Genomic DNA, 6174 nt, shown 5'->3' with positions numbered 1-6174 from the left:
GTGGGGTTGTACCCTACCGCTGGTGGGAGGTCAGAATGGAGGGGGGCTGTACCTCACAGCTGGTGGGGATCAGGGTGGGGGGGCTGCACCCCATGGCCGATGGGGGTGGGGGACTGCACCTCACAGCTGGTGGGAATCAGGGTGGGGGGGCTGTACCGCATGGCCGAGGGGGGTGGGGGGCTGCACCCCACGCTGGTGGGGATCAGGGTGGGGGGGCTGTACCCCATGGCCCAGGGGGGTGGGGGACTGCACCTCACAGCTGGTGGGGTTCAGGGTGGGGGGGCTGTACCCCATGGCCGAGGGGGGTGGGGGGCTGCACCCCACCCTGGTGGGGATCAGGGTGGGGGGGCTGCACCCCATGGCCGAGGGGGGTGGGGCGGCGGGCCGAGCTGTTCGCCGCTCCCGGCGGGTCTCAGCGCCGCGCCGCACTCGGTAAGTCGCGGGCGGGGCCGGCCTGGCTGCGGCCGGCGACTCCTCCGGAGCGATCCGGGCACGGAGCCGCGTCCTGTGGCGGGGCTCGGGCCGCCCCTCCCGCGGCCCCCGCTCGCCTGGCCGCGTGGATCCCTGCTCCGGCCAGGCCCAGCGGCTGCCCCCGGCTCCCCGCAGGGCGCTGCGCAGCCGGGCTCGGCCCTGTCCCCGGCGCCGGGGCGCGGCGGGCCCGGTTCTGGGCAGCGGGGCAGGGGCCCGGGCTGCGCTGTGCGCCGGCAGCCCGGAGCCCCCCGGACGGCGGCGCGGAGCGAGGCTTGGCCCCGGGAACCGGAGGAGTTTTAAAAAGGGGGAAATACGTGGGCGTGGGCCCGGCGCCCCGACAGATCTAAACCGGGTCAGGAGCGGACGCGCCAAGGCCCGGGCCCGCGGAGGGCGGTTCGGTGCCCTCGGACGGGGCTGGGAGACGGGGCCGCTCCCCACAAACTCCCCGCTGCCAGCCGGCCCGCGCCTCTAGCTACAGGGGCGAAGGGCCCTTCCTTTTCGGATATGATTTGATTTTACTGGGAATTTATCAGTGTTTATTACCACAACGACAAGAACGGGTGAAAATCAGGGCAAAAAACTATTAATACTAATTGGGGGTAAATATCGGGGTTTATTTTGGTGGACGGAAATAGGGGGGAAAAGTATTTACTAGATTAATGCTTTGAATTCACTTCATCAGTGTGGATTGCTGCAGAACTGAAACAGAAACCAAAACAGGCCACCTCTGAGTTTAAGAAAACAATATGTCTCTAATCCCCAAATAAAACTTTTAATTTGAATGAACAGTTTACTGTTGTAGACTTAGAATTATTAGCCTATAAATAGCTTGCTATAAATAATAGCTATAAATATGTCTTGCATATTTATACCTGCCTCTGGCAATTTCCACCACATGCATCCTACGAAGTGGGGATTCACCCACGAAAACTCATGCTCCGATACGTCTGTTAGTCCATAAAGTGCCACAGGACTCTTTGCCGCTTTTACAGATCCAGGCTAACAGGGCTCCCCCTCTGATACTTAGCCTATCAGTAGTTACATTTAATAAGTGGGCCTCACCATTTGCAGCACACACTCAAGGTCATCCTTTTCTCCTGGTTTTTTGTTTTTTTTTAAACTTTCAAATGCTACCTTGGGTTCTGAAACTTATTGTGATACAGATTTTTGCTTTCTTCCCATTTTAGTGTGTCAAATCTTTAAACCATTATCTGCTAACACTTTAGAATTACTTTACCCTAACTGTCCAATGTGGCGTTAGTAACATAGCTGAGTACTTTAATCTGTACCGGTTTCAGAGTAACAGCCGTGTTAGTCTGTATTCACAAAAAGAAAAGGAGTACTTGTGGCACCTTAGAGACTAACCAATTTATTTGAGCATGAGCTTTCGTGAGCTACAGCTCACTTCATCAGATGCATACCGTGGAAACTGCAGCAGACTTTATATATACACAGAGAATATGAAACAATACCTCCTCCCACCCCACTGTCCTGCTGGTAATAGCTTATCTAAAGTAATCGTCAGGTTAGGCCATTTCAAATCCAGGTTTTCTCACCCTCCACCCCCCCACACAAATTCACTCTCCTGCTGGTGATAGCCCATCCAAAGTGACAACTCTTTACACAATGTGCATGATAATGAAGTTAGGCCATTTCCTGCACAAATCCAGGTTCTCTCACTCCCTCACCCCCCTCCAAAAACCCACACCCATACACACACAAACTCACTCTCCTGCTGGTAATAGCTCATCCAAACTGACCATTCTCCAAGTTTAAATCCAAGTTAAACCAGAACATCTGTGAGGGGGGGGGTAGGAAAAAACAAGAGGAAATAGGCTACCTTGCATAATGACTTAGCTACTCCCAGTCTCTATTTAAGCCTAAATTAATAGTATCCAATTTGCAAATGAATTCCAATTCAGCAGTTTCTCGCTGGAGTCTGGATTTGAAGTTTTTTTTGTTTTAAGATAGCGACCTTCATGTCTGTGATTGCGTGACCGGAGAGATTGAAGTGTTCTCCGACTGGTTTATGAATGTTATAATTCTTGACATCTGAATTGACATTCTTGACAATCTGTACCGTGGTTCTTAAGTTGGTCATGCTATTACGAAGTTTTGAAATGTGTATGTGGTCACTGTGAGATTCATTAGTACGTTTAAAGGCACATGCACTTCACAGTTTGCGTGCATGCCTGTTGGTTTATTGTGTGTATCTCTAGTCCAGGGGTGGCCAACCTGGGGCTCCGGAGCCCCATGCGGCTCTTCAGAAGCTAATATGCGGCTCCTTGTCTAGGCACCGACTCCGGGGCTGGAGCTACAGGCTCCAACTTTCCAATGGGCCAGGGGGTGCTCACTGCTCAACCCCTGGCTCTGCCACAGGCCCTGCCCCCAACTCCACCCCTTCCCGCCCCCTCCCCTGAGTCTGTCATGCCCTCGCTCCTCCCCCAGCCTTCTGCATGCCACAAAACAGCTGATCAGGAGGTGCAGGGAGGGAGGAAGAGGTGCTGATTGGCAGGGCTGCTGGTGGGCAGGAGGCGCTGGGAGTGGGTGGGGAAGCTCATGGAGGGCTGCAGATGCATTACTGTGGCTCTTTGGAAATGTATGTTAGTAAATTCTGGCTCCTTCTCAGGCTCAGGTTGGCCACCCCTGCTCTAGACTAATACATAGCCTTACTTCAACAGGCAGCTTTGCATATACAGACTAATGTATGATCATAATACATAGATCTCATGCAATGTATTGTATTTTCCTAATAATATCAGTTATTTTTTATATATTTGAATGTTACAAAAGTAGGGTGAAAATCAGAAAAAAATGAATATTTTTTGTAGAACTCAGGAATTTGTCAGTAAAAATCAGTTTAAACTGAAAACAAAGGGGTTTAAGTATTCATAAAGAACCCAAGGATCTCACAAAACGGGGTGACTGGGCAACAAAATAACAGATGAAAGTCAATGTTGATAAATGCAAATTAATGCACATTGCAAAATATAATCCCAACTATACATATAAAATGATGGGGTCAAAAATAGCTGTTACCACTCAAGAAAGAGATCTTGGAGTCGTTGTGGATAGTTCTCTGAAAACATCCACTCAATGTGCAGCGGCAGGCAAAAAAACGAACAGAATGTTGTGAATCATTAAGAAAGGGATAGATAATAGACAGAAAATATCATGTTGCCTCTATATAAATCCATGGTACTCCCACATCTTGAATACTGCGTGCAGATGTGGTTGCCCCATCTCAAAAAAGATCTATTAGAATTGGAAAGGGTTCAGAAAAGGGCAACACAAATTATTAAGAGCATGGAAGAGCTTCCATATGAGGAGAGATAAATAAAACTGGGACTTTTCATCTGGGAAAAGAGGCAATTAAGGGGGGATATGATAGGGGTCTACAAAAATCATGAATGATGTGGAGAAAATAAATAAGGAAATGTTATTTATTCCTTCTCATAAGACAAGAACTAGGAGTCACCAAATAGTATTAATAGGCATCAGGGTTAAAACAAACAAAAGGCAGTATTTCTTCACACAACACACAGTCAACCTGTGGAACTCCTTGCCCGAGGATGTTGTGAAGGCCATGACTATAACAAGTTTCAAAAAAGAACTCGATGCATTCATGGAGGATAGCTCCATCAATGGCTATTAGCCAGGATGGGCAGGGATGGTGTCCCGAGCCTCTGTTTGCCAGAAGCTGGGAATGAGCAACGGGATGGATCACTTGATGATTACCTGTTCTGTTCATTCCCTCTGGGGCACCTGGCACTGCCCACTGTCGGAAGACAGGATACTGGGCTAGATAGACCTTGGTCTGACCCTGTATGGCTGTTTTTTGACACAGCCATAGGTGCTGGAACCAGAGGTACTGGGGCTCAAAGGGGTTTCCAGGGTTTCCAGTTTGGTTCAATGGCTCTCAGCACCGCCATTGTACAAAGTGTTCCAGCACCTCTGGACACAGTGCTTAGGCACTAGCCTCAGGAGAGAGACCAGAACTGAACTCCCACTGTGAGGCATATTAAATAGGGCAGCATGGTGGAAGTTTTCACTGCTGCTGCCTTTGCATGTACCTGCCTCATGCCAAGAGGACTTCATCAGAGTTGTCAGTGCATTCTCCTCCTCTGAGACCGCTCACTTATTCAGCAGAAGAAAATGGATCCTTACCCCAAGTGTGTGTTACTCTGCCCTTAAATTGTAGACAGGCTTCAGTGCAGAGATTGCAAGACTCTCTCCATGACAGCTGCTGTGTGGGTGTGCATTTTGTCTGAGGCTGAGAGAATTCCTAGCCACTAACTCTGATTTCAGTTTCCTGCTAAACTGGTCTGGCTGTTTCTTCCAGAATATTATTTTGGTGCTGAATAATCCTGCCACCTCACATACAAGCTAATTGCACAAAAGTTCATGTCATTATAGAGAAACCCATTGTTTTATGATATCATTCTGTTATACTGCAAAATTACAAACTTTGCTTCTAGGGGTATTCTGTGCCACTGTGCACGTGCAGAATTTATGTCCCTCACAGATTTCTTTGTTTCCCCATGGAAAAATGAATTCTGAGGGGGAAGCAAAGGAAAGCCGCAAGAGTGACCACGCGCCCCTCCCCGGCAGCACAGGAACCTTAGTTTGGGCGACCGGAGCCGCCAGTGGAGGGGCTGGTCATGCGTGCAAGACAGAGAGACTCTGACCTTCTCACTAGCTATTGCAGCCCACCCAGCGAGGAAGGGCAGGGCTTCAAGGTATTTCTGAGGAGGTAGGCATGGGGCAGGCTCTGTCCAGGCAGAGAAGAATGTAGCAGCCTGCCTGCTTAGTGAATTGTTCCCATTGCCGTTAGTGAATACCCCCAGGAGTATTAAACAGGTTTAAAAGTTTTAAGGCTCCTTTACGTGGCCAGAGTTCTGTAAAGGACAGTATGGCTTATAAATGCATATGGTGATTTAGTGATTAAAACTGGTCTAAATTTTTGGACTGAAAAATTTTCCAATCACAATGTGCTCCATGAACTGTTTGCTACTGACCTTTCTGGAGATGGTCAGTAGCCAATATAAGTTGTGACTTTGAGTCCCCAGACCTCACTTGCTCTTCAGTTGCCTATGGCGTAACACTGAGCATATGGCTGCATATATTTGTTGACTAATAACTAGAAGTAAAGGGTCAATACTAGCTACATTACTATTAGACAGAGGGGGGTTGGGGATTTTCTCCAATGCTCCCCACTCCCATTCTCCATCTATTGTATTATAGTTTAAATAAATTATCAAAATAATTGAAACTGGCATGATTATATTGCAGATTATATGCAGAATTTTAAAATATTGTGTGCAGAATTTTTAAATTTTGGTGAAGACATTTTTTTTTTTGCACAGAATTCCCCCAGGAGTAAAACTGAATTGTAACCTATTTAAGAGCAGAGAGTTCTAATGCATTACAGAAGGCTGGTAGTTTTAAATCGGTTATCTTGCTCCCCATTTATTTCTCTTGCTTTAATTTCCCTACCCAGTGTCTGTGGATGCTGGTCAGCCTTGTCATTTCATGTTAAGAAATACAAATTCAAGTCAAATACAGATGGTCCAAGATCAGCTGTTTGAGTTTCTGCTGCAAACAGAGAGGTGCAAAGTCCTGCATTCTAGGATCTACTGACAAACTGTACCTAACGTCGTAATGTAAAGACATAAATCACTTTAGACGTGAGGGGTGAGTCTT

The sequence above is a fragment of the Eretmochelys imbricata genome, chromosome 16 (genome assembly GCF_965152235.1).
Source record: "Eretmochelys imbricata isolate rEreImb1 chromosome 16, rEreImb1.hap1, whole genome shotgun sequence".
Taxonomy (NCBI): Eukaryota; Metazoa; Chordata; order Testudines; family Cheloniidae; genus Eretmochelys; species Eretmochelys imbricata.
The sequence above is the reverse complement of the archived record's forward strand: the minus strand, read 5'-3'. Positions refer to the sequence as shown.